The following is a 24,098-nucleotide window of genomic DNA, read 5'->3' as shown; positions in this document are numbered from 1 at the left end:
GGTAAATAATATAGCCGAGGGAACGTGTTATGTCCTTGAGCAAGGCACTTAATCACACATTGCTGTGCAACGACACTGGTGCCAAGCTGTATGGGTCCTGATGCCCTCCCCTTGGACAACATTGGTGTCGTGGAGAGGGGAGACTTGCAGCATGGGCAACTGCTGGTCTTCCATACAAACTTGTCCAGGCCTGCGCCCTGGAGAGTGAAGACTTTCCAGGCACAGATCCATCATCTCGCAAGACTAACGGATGCATTTTTTAAAAATATAGCCATCATTTGCAGTTAGAAGATACATCCATGGAATTGTATGGTAAGAGGATAAATGGTCTAAAATTCAATGTTACTCTTTCAACATTGTGTACCTCTTTGCAAAATTGATTCCCGGCTCACAAACCAGATGTTTCTCAGTCATAAGGAATGCTTGATCAGTTATGTGTCCGTACTGGTCCGTAACTGACGGCAGCAGGAATGTGTGACTCACCTCCTGATTTGATGAGAAAAATAAAGTTCAGGAACCACTGAGACGTTTATCATTAGATTTGATTGACCATTTAATTAAAAGATACAGATAAGAGTCTTCTTATTATAATTAATGATAAGTCTTTACATCTCAGAATGCATTTTTTTAAGTATTTCACCCATGTTCTGCATATTACTGACAAATGGTATTTCGGCTCTAAGGTTTGAACCCTGTCCAAATATTTTATTTGGGAAAATAAATTGTGCTACTTTTGCAGTGCCATGTGGAGGTTATTCTATTTCTATTTGAATACAGAACATTCCCAAAGTTCATCTAACTGATGATAGTCTATTTTAAGACTACAATCACTCAGGCCCGTCCCATTCATATGGAATGTTAATAGCACCACCACCAACCTCATTGTGTGTTGGAACATCAAAGAACTAAATGATGAGCTGCATTAAGCTCTGATGATGACTCAGTTTTCATCTGTATCGCTCACTGAGAAAAGGAGTATCTACGCTTCACTAGGAAGATTATCATTTGCTCGCAATGGAAATTTTTTGCCAGTCAGCTGAAGAATATAGATGTAAGTTGATTCAGTCCTCTTTATTCCCACAGCTGTAAGTAGGAACAACATGGTATAGTTAGGAAAAGGAAAATAAATATGATTTTTTAAACTTGAGTTTCATGATTTTATAATAATATAGCATTCTCTCAACTTAAATTTGCTGCCCTGTTAACCATGGTCTGATCTCAAAGCTTACATACTGTCATTTGCATAATGTGCCCCTAATGGATATTTCACTTGTCTATCATGGCAATTAAACACAGTTCTGCACTTGGCATTCAATAGAATGGATGGTAAAGTAATAGAATATCAATGTCAGCAAATATCGCAGTAAAATGAATCAACTATTCTTGGGCTTCCAGCTGGGTACATATATCGATTATAACCAACATTATGACGACAAACTCTGCCATCTTCATCAGGGATGATGCCTGGGCATGTCTAGTCCAGTGGTATTTATACTGCCGTTGTCCATCTTTCCTGATTGGTTAGTCCTCATCCAATCAGATTTCCACTGTCCCACCTCACTTACAATCAAATTCCAGTCCTTACTTAGAGTAAACACAAAATAATCTGCAGATGCTGGGGTCAACAATACCCACAACACGCTAGAGGAACTCAGCAGGTCGGGCAGCATCCGTGGAAACAATCAGTCAACGCTTCCACGGATGCCGCCCGACCTGCTGAGTTCCTCCAGCATGTTGTGAGTCTTACTTACCTTCATCTTTGTTAAAATTATTTTCCTCTAGTATTATTTCAATGGCTTCCTTTACCACGCGGTCCCAAAAGCCACTGACGCGGCACAGTGGTTTTGTGCTATAGAAGTCAATCCTATGGTCATTGTGAATGTAGTGTTCTGCTACAGCCGATTTCTCCTGGTAACCCGAACAGATACACCTCCTGTGCTCCTTGACACCGGTTTCCACTGTGCATCCTGTCTGGCTGATATACGCTTCAAAATCTTCTATATCGCTCGAAGTAACAACTAGAATCTGACTGTGGGCAAGATGGGAGAGTGGAAACCTGATTGGATGAGGACTAACCAATCAGAAGGGACGGATTATGTGGGCATAAATACCACGGGACTAGAAGTGCCTGGGCATCATCCCCGATGAAGATGACAGAGCTGCCATCATAACATTGGTTATAATTGATACCTGGACCTGGCTGAAAGCCCGAGAAGAGCTCATTGATCGTAATCGTCGGGAAAGCACTAGGTACTTATTACAGTAAAAGTTATTATCTGACTTCAAAGAAATTTGATGGCTGAATGTAAAAGCCAAGGTATGTATGTATTCATATCGATGTGTGAGAGCATAAGAATACAGGAAAAAAGTACCTTAGCATTTTTTGAGTGATTTAATTGGTCATCAGAATCAGATTTAATATCACTGGCATACGTCATGAAATTTGTTGTCTTTGCAGCAGCAGTACAATGCAAAACATAATAATTTAAAAAATATATTACATTATATATTAATTGCACCATCTACTTCAATGGCTTTATAGAGGTTGCATAGGAATGCCCGAATTGTGGTCGTTCTGTATCTCAAAGCTGGTTTTGCCAAAACCATAATGCTTGGCAGTGGAGGAATCTATAACTTTAATGGATGGAAACAAGAAAAAAGATGATGTTTCTACTTGTCCCTCACCTAATACAGTTTTCCTTACTAAGCGACTTCCTTACTTATTCCTAATCTAATTTAAGTAATTTTCTGCATGTTCAATGTCTTCAAGGGCTGAATATTGGAACGAGAAGGAAACTTCCTGAAACTCACTGAAATACCGTAATGCAAATCCATTATCAAGTTGCTTCTTGCAGTATTCTGTACATTTATGAAGAGCAGTCTCTTCTAACTTCCTGTCTAGTGTCTACTTCACCACACTGTCCCTGGTGTCTTACCTTACCCTTGCTTTTCATGTGGCACCTTGTCAGCCTTCTAAAAGCTGAAATTAATTACAGCTGCAGGTTTGCCTATATCGATTCCATTTGCCATCTTCCTTAAAGAACTCCAATAACTTTGTCTATGCCACCTTGGCTTTGTTTGATCAAGGTAATCTTCTCTAACTGATTAGCTGTCGAGAACATTGAACACTACAGCACAGTACAGGCCCCCATGTGACCAATCTAACCCTTCTCTTCGGTTAGTGCAACATTATCACAGCACCCTCTGTAAGATTGAGGCTCAATTCCTGTTGCTGTCTTCAAGGAGTTTGAATGTTCTCCCACCGTGCCCACCCCCGCCCCCCACCAGCCCACGCATGGCCACATGGGTTTCCTCCTGGTGTTCCCAGATTCCACCCACATTCCAAAGATGTATAGTTAGGATTAGTGAGTTGTGGGCATGCTATGTTGGTGCCAGAAGCACGGCGACACTGCCATAGCAACCACAAAGTGGCTTCAAATGGACAAAATTGATGACCTTGACTGGTCTGGTCAGAGTCCTGGCCTTAGCCCAATCGAACATCTCTGGCAAGACCTCTAGATTTCTGTCCACTACCACCTTCCGACTAACCTGGAACACACCAGCCTCCAACTGACCTGGAACACACCAGCCTCCAACTGACCTGGAACAGCTTGACAATTTGCAAAGGAGAATGGGTAAATCTTGCTCCATCACATTGTGCAAAGCCAGCAGAGACTTATCCACAAAGACTACTGGCTGTAATAGCCATGAGGGGTGGTTCAAATGAGTACTGAGCAAAGGCGGACGAATACCTTTGAACTGCTGACATTTCAGTTTTTGAATATTTGGTCTTTCATGCTTTACATAATGTTTTTTGGCTTCCACTGTGTAAAATAAAAGGGTCATGTGTTCCATAAATAAAAATTCACACTTAAATTGATCAAAATCCCTAGTCGTAATGCTCATTTATGTGAAAAAAGAGTTAGGGGCTGAATAGTTTTCAAGGCACTGCACCTACCCTTCCTCTTATCTTCGTATCATCTGCAAACTTGGCCACAAAACCATCAATTCTTGCTTGCAAGCATTGATATGTAATGTGAAAAGAAATAATCCCAACACCAAACCCTGTGGCTCACCACTGATCACCAGGATCTATCCTGAAAAGGCCCTCTTTATTCCCACTCTTGGCCAGTCAGCCAGTCTTCTATCCACGCTAGTAAAGGCCTCCGTTAGTCTTGCGAGACCATGGATCTGCGCCTGGAAAGTCTACACTCAAGGTTGTATGGAAGACCAGCAGTTGCCCATGCTGCAAGTCTCCCCTCTCCACGACACCAATGTTGTCCAAGGGAAGGGCATCAGGACCCATACAGCTTGACACCAGTGTCGTCGCAGAGCAATGTGTGATTAAGTGCCTTGCTCAAGGACACAACACGTTGCCTTGGCTGGGGCTCGAACTCACGACCTTCAGGTCGCTAGTCCAATGCCTTAACCACTTGGTCACGTGCCCACACTCCACGCTAGTACTTTTCCTGTAATACCATGGGCTCTTAACTTGTTAAGCAGCCTCATGTGCGGAACCTTGTCAAAGGCCTTCTGAAAATCTAAATAATCAACATCCATTGACTCTCCTTTGTCTATCCTGCCTGTTATTTTCTCAAAGAATTCCAACAGATTTGTCAGGCAAGATTTCCCCTTTGGAAAACCACGCTGACTTTGGCCTATTTCATCAACAGAATCAGGTTTAATATCACCAGCTTATGGCGTGAAACTTGTTAACTTTGCGGCAGCAGTACAATGCAATACATGATAATAATGGGGAAAAAACTGTAAATTACAGTAAGTATACATAGTGTCAAAATGGTTGTTGTGATGTGTCTTGTGTGGTAGTGAAAAGGGCAGTGCTTGTTGCTCTTACTTCCAGCTTCCTCCACTGACTAGCAGTCTTGCAAAATGGAGGGATGAATGTGTCAGTCTCTCCCTGCCAGCACAGAGCCTCTCCAGCAGCAAGCTTCATGTAGAGCCCCCTCACTGGTGATGCACGGAAACGGAGCTCCTTTCAGACTCAGGCTGAACAATAGAGGGCAGGAAGGATGTCTGGCCCCTGTGCACATGACACGCAGGCCCACCGGTGTGTGGGCATGTCCTGGTGCTCGTGAATCAGATCCCCGGCTGTGGGTAAATATCCCCACTGCCTTGTGGGCAGCCTTGGGAGAGGCAAAGACCGTGGAATAAACTCAGAGAGCAAATCCAGAGTGGAGCCCCTAAGATGGCCTGACATCATTGACCATCCTTCCGGCAGCCCCTGCAGCCAAGCTGATGCCAAATGCATTGCTTCATAAGCTTTCCTTTGGACTACACTGGTGAAGCTGTGAGGAGAATCTTGATGACTGGGCATCTCGGGATCTCCATACCTTCCACCCAGGCTCCTGATGATGATCATCATCACCCATTGTCCTTCGAGACAGATGGAAGCCAACCAACCATATATGTATATCAAATAGTTAAATTAAATAAATAGTGCAAAAATATAAATAAAAAGTAGAGAGATAGTGTTCATGGGTTTAATATCCATTCAGAATTCGGATGGCAGAGGGGAGGAAGCTATTCCTGAGTCACTGAATGTGTGCCTTCAGGCTTCTGTACCTCATTCCTGATGGTTACAATGAGAAGAGGGCATGTCTTGGGTGGTGGGGGTCCTTAATGATGTGCCTCCAAGTTACCCAAAATCTCATTCTTAATAATAGACTCCAACCTCTTTCCAATCACTGTAGTCAGTCTAACTGGCCTCAAGTTTCCTTTCTTCTGCCCCTCTCTCCATTCTTGAAGAGTGGAGTGACGTTTGCAATTTCCCATTCTTCTGAAACAATTCCAGAATCTAGTGATTCTTGAAAGATCATTATTAACGCTTCCACAATCCCTTCAGCTACCTCTTTCTGAACCCAGGGATGTAGTCCACCTGCCCAGGTGACTTATGAAGATGAAGAAATATTCTAAAGGGAGGATGATGCAACTATGGCTGACAAGGGAACTCAAAGACAGCCTGAAGGGAAAAGAGAGAGCATATGATATGGTGAAAAAGAGGTGGAATAGCAGAGCAGGCTGAATGGGCTTATGATTCTGCTCCTATATCTGATGGTCTTATGGTTTGTGTCGATGACCAGCACAGTCTGAGGATGTCCTGGGGGCAGCCCGCAAGTGTTGCCATCCTTTCAATTTCAAGATGGCAAGTCTACAACTTACTACCCGGAACGTCTTTGTCATGTGGGAGGAAACAGGAAACCCATGCGGTCACGGCGAGAACATACAAACTTCCTAGAGACAGCAGCAGGAATGGACCCTGGATCATGTGATCGCCGGCACTGTAAGGTGCTATGTTAACTGCTACACTACTTTGCCTCCCCCTTATGAATGAGTCAATTCGTTATTTCACCGTGCATTATTCCCTCCTTTCTCTCCCACAACAAAATTACAATATGTTGCTAAATATGTGGCACAGCATCACACTGGTATAATTTAAAAATTGCATTTTTTTCAACAAATGCCTTTTGATGACAATTTCACAATCCTAGACAATGCAGCTGTAGTGTCCAGTTGGCTTTACTGTTGTGGACTAGTGAAGATTACACAGATATCTCCAGTCCTAACTACCATCTGCACATTCTTTCTGGAGAGATCACATTCCCTGCATATGCACCGAGAAAGATTTGTCCATGATGGTTTTCACAGTGACATCCATTTTCTTAGTTTAAATATGGAAAACAAACACTCATATGAACTTAAACACAAACAACAGGAATTTTTTGCATCTCCCCCTCCCCCTCCAGCTTTCAAATCCCTTACTCACTCTTCCTTCAGTTAGTCCTGACAAAGGGTCTCGGCCTGAAACGTCGACTGCGCCTCTTCCTATAGATGCTGCTTGGCCTGCTGCGTTCACCAGCATCTTTGATGTATGTTACTCATATGAACTGACAGATAGCAGCTCATTTAAATTAATCCACTGCAGAACGAGCCTGTCTTCAGGAAAGGGAGGAAGAAGCTAACAATAATAAACTTACATTTGTGTAGTTTCTTTAGTGTAGTAACATATTCCAAGATGGTACACCAGAGAGTTGCTAAGCAAAACACGGAACCGCCTAAGAAGATATTTGGACAGATAACAGATGGCAATTTATAAGGAGAGTATTAAAAGAGGAAGCTGTGACAGAGAGATTTAAAGGGGAGAACTCCAAAGTCCGGGGCACTGGCCGTTGAAGCTTAACTATAAGATTAAGACTCAGAACAATCTGTTTCAGTGAGGGTGAGCAATGATGTTGGTTTTGAGGGAATAGAATGCTACCATCAGGTAGGAGGTACAGGAGCCTGGGTCCCACATTCCGCCAAGTTCAAAGTTCAAAGTAAATTTATTATCAAAGAACATATATGCAACCCTGAGTATCATTGTCTTGCGGGCAATGACAGTAAATAGAAGAGACACAATAGAATCAATGAAAGACTGCACCCAACAGGACAGTCAAACAATCAATGTGCAAAAACAACAAACTGTGAAAATGCCAAAAAAGGAGAGAAAAAAATTAATAAGCAGTAATTATTGAGAACATGAGATGAAGATTCCTTGAAAGTGAGTCCATAGGTTTTGGGAACAGTTCAGTGTAGGGGAGAGTGATGTTGAGCTAAGTTATCTCTTCTGGTTTAGGACTCTGATAGTGGAGGGGTAATAACTGTTCCTGAACCTGGTTGTGTGAGTTCTGTGGCTCCTGGATCACCCTTCCATTGGCAGTGGAGAGAGAGCGAGAGAGAGAAGTTATTTTCCTTCAAATATCAGGCACTGAACCTGTGTGGATAATTTCATTCACCACAATTCTGAATTAATTCTACAATCTACAAAGAACCTACAAGGATTACTTTCAAGGACACTACATTTCACGTTCTCATTATTAGCTTTTATACGTATTTGTACAAGTTGTCTTCTTTTACAATTGTTTGTGTTTCAGACTTTGTTTATGTATAGTGTCCGTAAACACTAATGTATTTCTTTATTTTCCCGTAAATGACTCTCAAGTTAGCATATGAAAACATATATACACATTGATAATAAATTTTACATTGACTTTGATTTTGAATGGGCTTTGGGGATGAAAATACTAACTTTGGTATTCCCAATATTTAACTGTAGGAATTTTTTGCTCATTCTGATATAAGCAAGCAGACAAAGAATTAGGAATGAGAGAGAGGAGGGGGAGTGCCAACAGTTTACAGTATAATCCTCAGTTTTGCTGAAGGCAGAGGCAGTATGTAGATAAGAAGAAGTCAGAGGGGACAACAATAATGCCTTGGGGAGCAGGAACACTGTAAGTGATTCTCTATTAACTCTTGGAAAGGTGAGAAAAGTGGGGGCAGCTTCCTCACGGCAGCGTGACAGCAGGAAGGATTGTAAGAGCACAGTGTGATCAATCAGGATAAAACCCATGCAGAGGTCCAGAGGAATGTAGTGTGAGGCGGATGCAGGGGGACGGTATTTCACTACAGGTGCAGCATAGATAATCTCACTTCCACTTGCGAGATGCTGTGGCAAAGGCAGAAATCCAAATGGAGTGATTCCGACATGGAGTTTTATGTGCATGAGTTTGGGAGAGAGAAGCTCTTTGGAACTTGGAGTGGGAAAGGATGTTGCAACTGCTGTGGTAGGAGATTTCTGAAGAGTCTACAGAATTGAATAAGGAAGCTGATAGCTTCAGATCTCAGATACCAGGTTCATCTTGTTTGGACTGAAACTGCTTTTAGTGAGTCTGCTGTTGCCATCTCCTCCAGATCCTTATTTCATTTCATTGATAGCCCCTTTAACATCCTCTTTTTTAAAAAATTATAATTCCTTTGCTATTTAATTTATCTGCATTCCTACAGATGCAGATTTTCCTTCTGATTTTTCTTCCTCTCCTTGTCTGCACTTGCTTGGGATCTGTTTATCTCAATATCTTTCCAGTTCTGAAATTGGTCTTGTCAGCTTTGTCTCTCTCAAACTTTATTTGGGTTTTCTTTAGCGCTGGAAATGGTTACATCCCAACACGTGGGACAGAAGCAAGGTCGCATTGTGTATTCCACGGACCAGCAAATACCGGCCAGTTTAGCGAACAGAGCGGCGGACACCCCTGCTGAAATCCGGAGGAAAACACAGAGGATGCAGAGGGGGATCACAAAGCCGAGGAAAGAGGACTGGGTCTGGACAACAGAGACTTTTGGAGAAGAGGAGTTTGGTGGGTAATACCGTTCCGCCTCACCGGAGGTGCACTGAGAGCGGTAAGCGTACAGGAGTTGGGTGCTTACTGTTCTGGCTAACAACGGATGGTGCAATCCAGGGCATATTACGATTGAGGAACATGTTTGCAGACTGGATATTGAACTTTTTACTGTTGGACTTCAGCCACATTCCACCGTGATACAACACTTGGCGGCACGGGAGGTCGTTCCTGCCTGTGGCCATCGAACGTGCAGTTCCTCCCGTGGAGGGTCAGACACCCTGAGCCAATAGACTGGTCCTGGACTTATTTTCATCTGGCATAGTTTGCATTTTGTTGTTTGATTGTTGGGGTTTTTTGTATTGCTATATTTACGCTCTCTTCTTGGTTGGTGCGGCTGTAACGAAACCAAATTTCCCTCGGGATTAATGAAGTATATCTATCTATCTATCTATCTATATTCCATCTGGGTAAACTCCAGCCTGATGGCATGAATATCAATTTTTGTTCGCAGATTAAAGCAACGAGGGAGATTGAAACATCGAGGCAAATGTGGAAGGTGAGCACTGACTGACTGCCTTCTGATCGCTGTTGGGATCGCTCTGCTACCAGAGAGGGGAGAATGTGTGACCTCCTGCTGTGGCCAGAAAATGTAACTGAGGTTTTTTGTGTTTTAGATATGGATATAGATATGGTTTTGGACTATTCTGTGTTTTTCACCCAATTTTTCTCTTTTTTTAGTGTAGGGGAGGGGGATATCAGGGTTCACTTTAACACCCCTTCCCCCACCCACCCACCTTCCCCCCCTCAACTGGTTTCACCTATCACCTTCCAGCTTCTTACTTTAACACACCCACCGTCTCCCCCTTAACTGGTTTCACCTATCTCCCGCCAGCTTCTACACCTTCCCCTCCCCTCACCTTCTTATTCTGGCTTCTTCAACTTCTGCTCCAGTCCTGATGAAGAGTCTTGCCCAAAACGTCAACTGTTTATTCAGCTCTATAGATGTTGCTTTATCTTCTGAGTTCCTAGAGGTCAAGAGGTTATTCACTGATGATGTAATGTGAAGTTTAAAAAGAGCTCAGGTCTTTAAGCTTTTTTCTCAGTGGACGGCAATCAGCATGGAAATTTGTTCATTGGTGTCACAGCTCTGGGTTTACAAAGAGCTCCAGTGCCTTCGGCTGTTTTTGTGGTGGGTGGTAATCAGCAGGGGCCAATTAAAAGAAACAAGGTGTAAGCGAAGCGGCCATTGTTGGAGTGGGCCAGTGTTAGAGCGGTCTGGGTTTTGGCTCAACAGGCTTGGGTGACCACGGGCAGAGGTTCTAAGTAAATTTCCATTAAGTTTTTTTTTGTTAGTACATAACTAGTGCGCTGAGAATGATCCAGAGTTAGTGGCATGTTCCTTGTGTGAGATATGGGTACATTGGGAGACCTCTAGTTTCCCTGGTAACTACACCCGCAGAAAGGGCACCAAGGTATGGCTCCTGAGAGACTGTGCTGAGGAACTGGAGCTGCAGCTTTGTGACCTGTGTCTCACACAGGATAACAAGGAAGAGATAGATAGGAGCAACAGGGAAATAGTCACCCTGAACTTTCAGGAAACAGGTCCCTGGGTGACTGTTGGGAGAGGGAAAAGTAACAGACAGCTACTGCAGAGTACCCCTATGGCCAAGCCCCTCAGAAATAAGCATGTCGCTTGGAAACTGTTGGCGGGGAAGCAACGTAGCAGTGGGAAGCTGCAGCAAACAGATCTCCGGCACTGAGTCTGGTTCTGTGGCTCAGAACAGAAGAGGGGAGAAGAAGAGTGCAGTAGTGAGTGCAGGCAGATGTTCTGGGTGAAATTTGGAAGGTGCAGAAAAGGGAATGTCGACTCAGACCATGAGAGGCCTGCGTCGGGCATTTTCATGCCTTACAAGGCGCAGATTGGAAGTCTGTGTGGGGCACCACTCCTCGCACAGACTAGAGCAATGTGTGATTAAGTGCCTTGCTCAAGGGCACAAACACGCTGCCACAGCTGAGGCTCAAACTAGCGACCTTGAGATATCTAGACGAACGCCTTAACCACTTGGCCATATGCAGAAAAGATACATCTCAAAGCTGAATAAGTATTCTAAGGGCAGAATGAGGCAGCCTTAGCTGACAAGGGAAGTCAAAGACACCATAAAAGGAAAAGAAAGTGCATATAATGTAGCAAAAAATTTGTGAGACAGTAGCAGATTGGGAAGCTTTTATAAACCAACAGGAGGCAACTAAAAAGCCATAAAGAGAAAAAAGATAAAATATGAAGGTAAGATAGCCAATAATATCATAGAAGATTAATCAGTGTGCCAAAGGTTATGGGGAGAAAGCAGGAGAATGGAGTTGAGAAGGATAATAAATCAGTCATGATGGAATGGCAGAGCAGACTTGATGGGGTTGTAGGGTTTATTCTGCTCTTTGTGTGGATCTTTCCAGCATCTGCAGAGTCTCTTGTGTTTATAATTTATTTCCCTCTCCATAGATGCTGGCTGACCTGCTGAGAAATTCCGCATTTTCTGGTTTTACTTCAGATTTCCAGAATCTGCAGCAATTTGGTTTAGCATTGGTGTGCAAACTGGTCCCAATCTACTTTAGAATAATTGAAGCAGAACTTTGGATTAGCTCATTTTTATGAAGAGACAACAATAGAGGGCTGGCTGGGACATGTTTAAGAAAGGAAGATATTTGTCAAAAAAAATCATTAAAAGCAACAAGTGCAGGGTGGCACGGTACCACAACATTTGACAGTACAGGTAACCTGGGATCAGTTTCCGCTGCTGAAGGCATTGAGTTTGTACGTTCTCCCCACGCTTCAGTTTCCTCCTGCAGCTCAAAGATGTACCAGTTGGTAAGTTAATTGTTCATTGTAGATTGTCCAGTGATTAGGATAGCGTTAAATCGGGGGTTGTTGGGCGGTGCAGCTTGAAAGGTCAGAAGTAAACTAATAAAAAAAGTATGACGTTGAAAGAAATTACTCATTCAGGGATCTTCCAAATGATTCAGATTTTACTGGTAACTGAGATTATATATTATTTTAAGCATATGCAGTTATGGTGAGAGGGCGTACATTCAAAGGAGGTGTGAGGAGCAGCTTTTTTATGTAAAGTGTGGTGTGTTTGGTGAAATGGGCTGCCAGGCATGGGACTGGAGGCAAATGCGACAGGCAATTCAGATCCACTTGATAGGCACATGGAGAGATATGGACATTATGTTGACTAAAGAGATTAGTTTAACTTGGCATTTAATTGCTAGTTTAATTAGCTTGGTGCAACATTCTGGGCTAAAGAGCCTGTTCCTGTGCTGTACCGTTCTGTTTTCTATGTTTTACGGTTTAGTTAACTATGATAAAATACTTTTACTCCATAATGTGACAATTAACCTGTAACTTTATTTTTTTTATACAATTCTTCATAATTATTGATTTTTCTTTTGTTGTTGCATGTCACGCCAACACACCACGGCAAATTCCTAATACATGTAAATGTAGATGGCAAATTGAGTTGATCTTCGGGCCGTGAATTGTTATTTTTGGAAAGTTACCTCTTGGTGGCATAACCTGGCAATACATAGATCTGCAACTTCATGGCAAGACAAAAAATACAGTGAAGGCTATGCCATTAGTCTGTAATTAGTAGATTGCCCATGTATGCTTTAAACCACATGTTATTTATCACTTTAGTCATAAACTCAAGAACTATTACAACTGCCAACCATAACAATGATTTCTGTTTTTTCTTTGCTATAAGATTTGTTAGGATGGTTTCTGATGATACAGTATCACTCCCTTTAGGGAAATAAAATCACTCTGTTTTCCTTTTAGACTCTGTGCCTTTTAAAGATGATGAATTTGAGAAAGCATGCAGGATTTCAAGCTGTAGGCCAAAATATGTGTATATATGTATCTCCCACCAAGAAGGTTTTGGAGCTTTATAATTTTAAAAAAACAAAAGCCATAACTGAAAATAGAAATAAAGAAAATGCATAAATAGCCCCACGGAGCTTGCTCAGTGTGTGGGACAGCACAGTAGCATAGTGGTAAGTGTAACACCATTACAACACTAGCAGTCTGGGTTCAATTCACTCCACTGTCCGTAAGGAGTGCACACATTCTCTCCATGACTGCGTGGGTTTCCTCCGGGTGCTCTGGATTCCTCCCACATTCCAAAGACATAGGGGTTAGAAGGTTAATTAGTCACATGGGCAGCAGAGACTCATGGGTCAGAAGGGCTTGTTACTGTGCTGTATCTCTAAATGAAATACAAATAAAGACTTGCCTTGACAGTTCGCGTGAAATTTGGAGACCTGTAACCTGAAGCAAGCTAGAATTATGACTGGTTCTGAATGAATCACTAGACCTGACAGGTTGGTTTTATATAAAAGTTATTCTGCTCTGCTAAGGAAAACTTTTCTTTCCTCTTAATCATCCTCGTTATGTAGACTGATCCACAGGGTCCTTTGTGAAAGTGTTGGTGCCCCGGATAACTGGTGAGTTCTCTCACAATTGCCCAGAATGCTTTTATTTTCTGCAGTTTAATTAAAACTCATCACATTTTGTTATTGTAGGTGCCCATTAATGTATGTTTTTGGTCTTTGAGATGGCTGGGAAGTTGAACTGGTTCAGATATCATTGAGAAGACTGACCTGATCACTGAACACAGCCTGCCCAGACTCACTTTCAAGCACTCTACAATTCATAGTATTATTATTGTTTATCTATCTATCTATCTATCTATTTATTATTTTATTATTATTATCTTGTATTTGCACAGTTTGTCTTCCTTTGCACATTGGTTGTTTGTCAGTTTTTGTGTGTATTTTTTCAGAATCAGAATCAGAATCAGGTTTATTATCACCGGCATGTGACGTGAAATTTGTTAACTTAGCAGCAGCAGTTCAAAGCAATACATAATTTAGCAGAGAAAAAAATAAAATAATAAACAAAAAAAAATAATAAATAAACAAGTAAATCAATTACATACATTGCATAGATTTTTTCAAATGTGCAAAAACAGAAATACTGTATATTTTTTTAAAAAGTGAGGTAGTGTCCAAAGATTCAATGTCCATTTAGGAATCAGATGGCAGAGGGGAAGAAGCAGTTCCTGAATCGCTGAGTGTGTGCCTTCAGGCTTCTGTACCTCCTACCTGATGGTAACAGTGAGAAAAGGGCATGCCCTGGGCGCTAGAGGCCTTTCTGAGACACAGCTCCTTAAAGTTGTCCTGGGTACTTTGTAGGCTCCCAAGATGGAGCTGACTAGATTTACAGCCTTCTGCAGCTTCTTTCAGAGAGGTAGCCCCTCCATACCAGACAGTGATGCAGCCTGTCAGAATGCTCTCCACGGTAAGGCTATAGAATTTTTTGAGTATATTTGTTGACATGCCAAATCTCTTCAAACTCCTAATAAAGTATAGCTGCTGTCTTGCCTTCTTTATAACTACATCGATATGTTGGGACCAGGTTAGATCCTCAGAGATCTTGACACCCAGGAACTTGAAGCTGTTCACTCTTCCCACTTCTGATCCCTCTATGAGGATTGGTATGTGTTCCTTCATCTTACTCTTCCTGAAGTCCACAATCAGCTCTTTCATCTTACTGACGTTGAGTGCCAGGTTGTTGCTGTGGCACCATTCCACTAGTTGGCATATCTCACTCTTGTACGCCCTCTCGTCACCACCTGACATTCTACCAACAATGGTTGTATTGTCAGCAAGTTTGTAGATAGTATTTGAGCTATGCATAACCACACAGCCATGTGTATACAGAGAGTAAAGCAGTGGGCTAAGCACACACCCCTGAGGTGCACCAATGTTGATCGTCAGCAAGGAGGAGATGTTATCACCAATCTGCACAGATTGCGGATAGGAAGTCAAGGACCCAACTGCAGAGGGAGGTACAGATGCCCAGGTTCTGCAACTTCTCAATCAGGATTGTGGGAATGATGGTATTAAATGCTGAATTATAGCTGATGAACAGCATCCTGACGCAGGTGTTTGTATTGTCCAGGTGGTCTGAAGCCATGTGGAGAGGCACTGAGATTGCATCTGCCGTTGACCTATTGTGGCGATAGGCAAATTGCAGTGGGTCCAGGTCCTTGCTGAGGCAAGAGTTCAGACTAGTCATGACCAACCTCTCAAAGCATTTCATCACTGTCAATGTGAGTGCTACCGGGCGATAGTCATTAAGGCAGCCCACGTTATTCTTCTTAGGCACCGGTAGAATTATTGCCTTTTTGAAGCAAGTGGAAACTTCTGCCTATGGCAGTGAGAGGTTGAAAGTATCCTTGAATACTCCCGCAAGTTGGTTGGCACAGGTTTTCAGAGCCTTACCAGGTACTCCATTGGGACCTTATGCCTTGCGAGGGTTCACTCTCTTTAAAGACAGCCTAACATGGCCTTTGAGACAGAGATCACAGGGTCATCAGGTGCAGCAGGGATCTTCACAGCTGTGGTTGTGTTCTCCCTTTCAAAGCGTGCATAGAAGGCGTTGAGTTCATCTGGTAGTGAAGCATCGCTGCCATTCAAGCTATTGGATTTCGCTTTGTAGGAAGTAATATCTTGCTGACCCTGCCAGAGTTGCCGTGCATCCAATGACGCTTCCAACCTCATTTGAAATTGTCTCTTCATCCTTGAAATAGCCCTCTGCAAATCATACCTGGTTTTCTGGCACAGACCTGGGTTGCCAGACTTGAATGCCACAGATTTAGCCTTGAGCAGATGACGTACCTCCTGGTTCATCCACGGCTTTTGGTTTGGGAATGTGCAGTAAGACTTTGTGACACTCTCATCCACACAGGTTTTAATGAAGTCAGTAACAACTGCAGCATAGTCATCCAGGTTCAAAGATGAATCCCTGAATACAGTCCAATCCACCGATTCAAAGCAGTCCTGTAGGCGCTCCTGTGCTTCCCTTGTCCATACCTTCTTGGTCCTCACTGCTGGTGCTGCGGTCTTCAGTCTCTGCCTGTACTCAGGGAGTAGAAGTACAGCCAGGTGATCAGACTTCCCGAAGTGAGAGCGTGGAATAGCACAGTATGCATTCTTGATGGTGGTATAACAATGGTCCAGTGTGTTGTTTCCTCTGGTATTGCAAGTGATCTGTTGATGGTAATTGCTAAGTGATTTTTTCAGACTGGCCTGGTTAAAATCTCCCAAAACGATGGCGAAGGCAGCATCAGGGTGCACTGTTTCATGCATGTTGATCCCATTACCCAGATCATCTAAAGCCTGCTTGACATTGGCCTGAGGTGGAATGTAAACTGCTACCAAAATGACTCCAGAGAACTCCCATGCTAGGTAAAAAGGACGGCACTTTACTGCTAGATATTCCAGGTCTGGTGAGTAGAATTGGGACAGCACAGATATATTTGTGCACCAAGAAGAGTTGATCATGAGGCATACTCCTCCACTTCTGCTTTTGAAAGACTCTATAGATCTATGCTGACGATGTATAGTAAACCCGTTGATCTGGATCGCTGCATCTGGTATGGAAGGGGTTATCCAGGATTCCGTGAACCAAAGGACACATGTGGTCCTAATGTCCCTCTGATTCAGCACCCTAGCTCTGAGATCATCGATTTTATTCACCAGAGACTGCACGTTCGCCAGCAAGTTAGTCAGTATAGGGAGTTTAAAACCCCGTTTCCTTAAACAAGCTTGTAACCCTGATCTATGCCCGTGCAACCTCCGTGGTGTCCTCCGTGGGCCCTTCCGACCACAATTGTTTCCATCAGTTTTAAGTAGCAATAGTTTGTTTAAATGCAATAAGACATCTTTGCTGACTGTACTGACCTAATCAGTTGTGCTTTTTAGCTGTAGCAGACTGAAACGGGAATATTTAATCGTATCTGTTGAGAGTACTGCTGCTACTCGAGTCGCGCCTAGGCACCCAAGAATGATTCTGTTGCATTTCTTTGTTCTACTGAGAATGCCTGCAAGGAAATAAATCTGAGGGTTGTATATGGTGACATGTAAGTACTTTGATAATAAATTTACTTTGAACTTTGAACATCTAGCTTTATGTTCAGCTTGGCCTGGGATCAAAAACTCCGCCAAGCTTGCTAAACTGACATTATTCTCCAAATGCACATAATCATATTTCCTAAAAGTTATGAAACATTAAACTGTACGTTTATTTTGAAGTATGTTCTTGGTCTGCTTTCATATTTTTGTTCGGTAGCTTTAAGTCTCAGAGGATTTCCACTGCACTGTTTGGCTGTGTATAGAAATCTAGGGACTTTGTCCAGCCTTCTCTGGCTTCAAAATGACATTACCTCAACAAGCACTTGAGTTTCTTTTTTTAAAAAAAAACTGGACAAGGCTGAGGTTAAAATCAGAGGTGAAAGAAGCTTCTTTGCTCAGTGTTATTCAAAGATGATAATTAACCACTTAAGTCAGGACAGCACATTAAGACATAAAACTACAGATAGCCTTATCAGTGTGTTTGTAAGTAACATGATTGAGATCCTGTGGCAGAGCTCTTTCAATAGTTGCAGTTGTTTAAGTCGAGTGCAATTCCCTTTCCCTCATCATGCAGCCAACAGTTGATGCTCCCTAAAGTCTGATTTACAGCCAGCTATCTTCCCTTTACCCTTCTGACTCGAGCCGCATGCCTGTAGAGCATTATACTGTGTGGAGACTGTGTGGCCAAATTGCTGAAGTGGGCCATTTTATTCTTCCCCACTTCCAGCCACAGCATCTGAAACTTGTTACCATCAAAATGTCAATGGATGTGAGACTAAATGCCCAGACAGTTCACTGTGTTATCAAAGAGGGGACTGTCGGAGTCCTGTTAATGTGGGACTGACTGAAGAAAAAGCCATTGGCAGCCACTGATGAGTCTGTTCTGAAGCATTTAGCTTTTATAGTTAATAAAAGACATTTGTGCTAAGTGGTTCTGTGTGGATAGAATGATTTGTCTTAAACATATATGAAATATGTGTTTGACACCACAAGTGGCTATAATTTGTGTGCTACTAAGTCTAAGTGCTATAATCCCTGGGCAAGTCTTCAGTTCTTTGTGGACTTGCATATTAAATAAACAAGTTTATTATAAATAAAAATAAAGAATGCCATAAATATGCAATAAGTCAGGTGGCAGTTTACAGAGAAAAAAAGTTAATGTTGGGTGTTGATATAAAGATAAGAGATTCTGCAGATGCTGGAAATCCAGAGCAACATGTAGAAAATGCAGAAGGAATTCAGTAAGAGTCAATGTTTCAGGCCAAGACCCATCATCAGTATTGGGAAGGAAGGCAGAATAAGATGGCTGGAGGGAGGAGAAGGAGGACAAGTTGGGAGGCGATAGGTGAAGCCAGGTGAGGGGGAGGGAGGTTAGATAGATGGAGAAGGGGGCATGAAGTTAGACGCTGAGAAGTGATAGGTGCTGAAGATAAAGTGCTGAAGAAGAAGGGATCTGATAGGAGAGGAGCGAGGACCACGGGAGAAGGGAAGGCAGGGGGGCACCAGAGGGCGGTGATAGGCAGGTGAGGAGAACAGAAGGGGTAAGGGGTACATTCATGAATGTCGTACTTGCTTCCGATATTTGATTCATCTAAAGTGGACAGCAGTACACATCTCCAGTGGAATTTTGTGTTACCAGATTTAGGCATCTAATCACTGTGGGTTTTCTCTTGAAGAAATACAGAAGACAGCAGGGCTGAAAGTGACTGTTCCAAGTGTTGCTTCACTGGAATGATCCCAACATTAGCACAGATTGGAGCAGATTGCTCCAGATGAGGTGTGAAACAACCTTGTGGTCTGCAGCTGCATGTTTTGAGACCCACTCCATTTTATGGGCATGTATTTGAGATAAAAAGCTTTAAATCATGCAATATGCACCAACCGTACCCTGTAGCCTTCACATTCAATAACATTACACCCAAGGAAGACTGTGATAAAAGTTACCATTGCAAAATACTTTTGCTTTAAAACACAATTCCACACTACCAAATTTCAAGCTCATTCTATTTTGCAGTACTTCATACAAGTGATGAATTTTGCACTTCCCCACATTGCAGCAAATTCCTGTCTCACTATTTAATCTGCCCAAGTCCCTTTTCAGAATTCTGGAAGCTTCCTTTTCAGACTTTTCCCATCCAACTCTGTATCACTGGAAACCTGAATCCATTAAACCAGGTCTCTTTGTCTAAGCAATTAATAAAGACTGTAACAAGCTAAGGTGCAGGAACAAATTCTTATTATACTATATTCATCTTTCAGGCATCTAAAGTACAAAAGCAAGATCAAATTATTTACTAACCCGTAACAATAAACATATGTGAGGAAAATTCACAATGTCCAGTACCATAGTTTTGCACTTTACAAGGCTCATTTAAAAGTAAATGTTTCAAAAAAGTGAGGATCTACACTCAGTTTTTCTCTCTGTAATCCTGACCTAAACACACACTTATACAGTTTCTATTGATGCATTATGATCCTCATTGTCTGCAGACCATTTGTGAGGAAGCAGTCTTCAACTGCACCTTCAAGTACAACTGGCCTGTAACAGTATTTCTTAAAGGGAACTTGTCTGACCATAATGCAGGTAATTCATCTCAAAAAGGTTCCCTTAAAGACATTCAGTCCTAATACCCTCACTATATCCCCTTCTGAGCATCTCTTCATCCACTGATTTGCAAACCTCACCTGTTGCTTCTGACAAATGACCGTCCCTCACAATCTCGTATGTTCAAGTCCAGCAGTCAACCCTCAACTCAACTCCTCGACTGACCAATCAACATCAATTGAATTTCATACCTCTACAGACAGATACTGGCTGCTTTTCTATTTCATACCCATAATAGTTTTTCTTTGAAGACGTAACCAAGGAGATTGATGACAGATGGACAGTAGACATGGTATACATCTGGAGTTCCCAACCTGGCATTCACAGATCACTTGGTTATTGGTAGGGATGGATCCATGGCATAAAAAAGGTTAGGAACCCTTGGTCTATATGGACTTTAGAAAGAGCTTTGATAAGATTCTGAATGGTAAGCTGCTATGGAAAAATCAGTTACATGAGATCCAAGAAGAGTAAGCAATGCCTTGATGGTAGAAAGCTCAAGATGATGTTGTTTCCCAGGGCTCTATTCTAGACCCATTGCTGTTTGTCACCTATGTTAATTATTTGTGTAACACTCAGCTATATCGGCTCGTATTTATCTAGGGGAAACTCCGTCCGCCGCCCAACCATGTCTCCCGTTTGCCTCAGTTGCTGTGCAATGCCACCTGATTCAACCTCAAACATCAATCATCAGACAACACACAATGTACATTTTACAGATTACAATTTATAGATCTTACTACGACTATGAGATTAATAGAGATACAATATAAAAGGAAAAGAAAAAGGCACCAGACTTATCAAAGTTCAATTTCTTCGTGCACACAGTTGGAGCTCAGGACCGTCTCTCTTCACCCTACGATCCACGCCGACCCCCTCGACTCGTAACTCGGGACCACCCAAGGAGGTTGATCAGAGCGCTCCCGGCACGCCCGTCTTACTCACGGTCTCTCCTCCAAAAGCCCGCCAAAAACATTGTTTCCCAGCCATATGAGACAGAATATCACCCCAAAAAAGTATAACATGGACACCCATTAGTTCATTTTCTCTCTTATCAATAATATAACCCAAACAAGCTGCAGCGAAAGAATTTTCTCAGCATTTAACATAACAAAGAAACCATTTTAATTATAACATAACAAAGAAGCTGTTTTGATTAACCTAAGCAGTAACATGAAAGAAGAAACCCCTTACATTTGGATGAAAACGTACAAGGCATGGTTAGTAAATTTGCAAATTTTACAGAAATATGTGGTGATATAGACAGTGAAGATAGTTATCAGGAATTGCAGAGGGATCATGATCAGCAGAGTAAATGGGCCAAGGAATGGCAAATGGAGTTTAATTTGGACAAGTATGACGGGTTACATTTTAGGAAGACAAATGAGGAAAGGATTTTCACTGTGAACAGTAGGACCCTGGGGAATGTTGTAGAACAGAGGGACCTAAGGGCACAAGTCCATGTGAAGAAAGCTTTTGGTATGCTGACTGTCATCAGTATAGAAATTAAGATGTTATGTTCCAGTTTCAGTTATCGCCACCCTGCTATAGGAAAATTGCCACTAGGCTGGAGAGCAGGCAGAAATTTACAAGGTTGCCACTGGGATTCAAGGGACTGAGTTGTGGAGAGTGGCTGAGTAGACTAGGATTTCTATCACTGGAACATGAGGAATGATGTTTGAGTTGTTTAAACTCATGAGGGTCATTGTTCACAGCCTTTTTCCCAGGATTGGGAAATCAAGAACTCGAGAGCATAGGTTTAAGTCGAGAAAGGAGAGATTTAATAGGAATTTGAGGGACAACTTTTTCACCCAGCCGGTGGTCTATACACGGAAAGAGCTGCCGAAGAAATAGTTGAGGCCGATACGTTAACAACTTTTAAAGGGGACTTGGACGGATACATGGATAGGAAAAGCTTAGGAGGATATGGGCCAAACATAGGCAAATGGGACTAGCTTAGATGGGAACCTTGGTTGACATGGTCCAGGCAGACTGAAGGACAATGCCAACCAAGATTCCCAACTAAACTTGTCCCATTTGTCCATCACCGAAGTTTCCATAGTGTAACACTCTGTGACTCTGAGCCTCAACAGCAGGTGTCTACAGTGAGAATTTGGTTTATCACATAGATGTAATTTCTCTAGCTGATGCATGAAATCTTTTCAGTTTGTGTGATGTAAAAGATTTGTTTACTGAACCTACTCACAAGAGATTTTGCAGATGCTGGAGATCCAAAGCAACAAACACAAAATACTGAAGGAACTCAGCAGGTCAGGCAGCATCCTGGAACTGAACAAACATTTGACATTTTGGGCCAAGACCCTTCTTCAAGCCTGGAAAGGAAGGGGGAAGATGCCAGAATAAAAAGGCAGCGGGGGGGAAGAAAGATAGCTAGAAGGTGATAGGTGAGATCAGGGAAAAGTAAGGGGCTGGAGCAATGTTCCAGCTAATCTGTAATGACCTGTGTGCGCAAAAATCTTGTGCTGTGCAATTTTTTTGCCCAGTGACTGCATCATGTGCACACTGAATAATTTCTTCAACAAGCCATTTCTAAAATCTGCAGACAAATTACCACAAACTCTATGTTGTCAACACCATCTGTATCAGAAACTGGAAAAGGAAATGTGATTGTGTCCAATTGTGAAATATACTTAACATGTCAATGAGGTAGACGACGATAACCTTTTGTTCACAGTTTAAATTCCTTTGTGTGCTTGAAATAAAAGATGTGTACACATACACACCTTAGAGGAAACTTTGAGCTGGTGAGGAAGGAATCTGATAGGAGAGGAGGGTGGAGCACAGGGGCAAGGGAAGGAAGAGGGGCACTATGGGGAGATGATAGGCAGTTGAGAAGAGGTGGGGAATAGGAGAAAAGGGGAAGAGAAGGGACAATTTTCTTTTACCAGAAGGAGAAATCAATATTCATGCCTTCAAATTGGAGCTACCTCACTGGAACATAATGTGAATTTTACTGAACCTTTTTTTTAATCAGCTGGAAGAAGCACTGTTTTTCTGCTATTACAACTCCATAGAATAACAAAACCATAATGGTTATCCTTTTCATATCCTTAAGGATCACCATAACATTACTAATATGAGCCAAGACACATTAATCATTGTTAAACTGAATAGCTACATTCATCATCAGCGTGGTTCTGCGAGTGATGGGGAAAAATCTATTTAAGTAAGCAGGCTCAGATGAATAGAAATTGCTCTTGACTTCTCAAGCATTGTTATTCTCACTGTAGTGAACGTCGGTGCAATCTTTTATTTCACCCTGTGATTTTACTTTGAAGGATTCCATCTCCTAATCACTTGCCAGTGCAAACATACCGCTTGGCAGATGATACAAGTCCATGTCACTGTTTGTACAAGAAATTATTCAGGATTAACAGTTCATTAAGTCATTAGCAAGGAAACATCACCCATGGAAGAGAAAGTAAAATATTTGTCAAATAAAAACAAAATTCAAAACTAGTTGAACAGGATTTAAAGAGGTATGATATTACTATAGACATTAACGTGAAGCGATTACCGTTAAAAGAGTATGATGCTGAGGTGACGATGGCCAAGAAGACTCCTATTTATCTAGAGTACAATCGAAACAAAACATAGCTATTTTTAAGTAACATGATTCATAGAACTTCACTCAAGTCACCTCTTGGGACAAATTAAAATGATTCTAAATCATGAACCGCTGCAGTAGCTACCTAATCAACAGCCAAAACTCAGACTGGTGATCTACATTGCCCCATCAGTTAATTCATATAATGAGACCAAGATACTACTAAGTAGAGCGACATTTGCCGTCCAATTTCAAAAGTTATTTTCCACCTCAGTATGTTAACATTACTTTCCAGATTGTTTTATTTTATGTAGGGATACAGCAGAGTAACAGCCCCTTCCAACGGGCCCACGCCACTCAGTTACTCCCATGGGACTAATTAATCTACAAGCCCGTGCACCTCGTTGGAGAACATACAAACACCTTGCAGACAGCAGCGGAAATCGAACCCGAGTCACTGGCTCTGCAATAGCTTTACGCTAACCGTTATGCTTCTGTGCTGCCCCAATTTACTGTATGTAACTGTCTTACAGTTAGGTAAGTGAAATGTACCTTATCAACTCATTATGTTATTAGTCAACCATAGGATTAAGTCTATCTCTGTGTGTGGATTCGACTCTGTAGTTCACATTATGATGTGTTTCTGGTTTACTTTACTTTATACTTTATTGTCGCCAAACAATTGATACTAGAGCGTACAATCATCACAGCGATATTTGATTCTGCTCTCCGTGCTCCCAGGAGTACAAATTGATAGTAAATATTAAAATTTTAA

At 42.1% G+C, this 24,098-nt stretch overlaps 1 long non-coding RNA gene across 3 annotated transcripts in view; it reads left to right on the top strand.

Annotated features, from left to right (window-relative positions):
• LOC134343473 (uncharacterized) overlaps nt 1-24,098 on the top strand; it is an 80,519-nt gene that overhangs the window by 46,946 nt on the left and 9,475 nt on the right. For all 3 annotated transcript variants that reach the window (XR_010017236.1, XR_010017239.1, XR_010017238.1), the window contains exons 4-5: nt 9,688-9,825; nt 23,638-23,860. This is a non-coding gene — a long non-coding RNA (uncharacterized LOC134343473). The remainder of the gene's footprint in view (nt 1-9,687; nt 9,826-23,637; nt 23,861-24,098) is intronic.

Source organism: Mobula hypostoma, chromosome 1, assembly GCF_963921235.1.
Source record: "Mobula hypostoma chromosome 1, sMobHyp1.1, whole genome shotgun sequence".
NCBI lineage: Eukaryota > Metazoa > Chordata > Chondrichthyes > Myliobatiformes > Myliobatidae > Mobula > Mobula hypostoma.
Note: the sequence above shows the minus strand (reverse complement) of the source record. Positions and strands in the feature narration are given on the sequence as shown.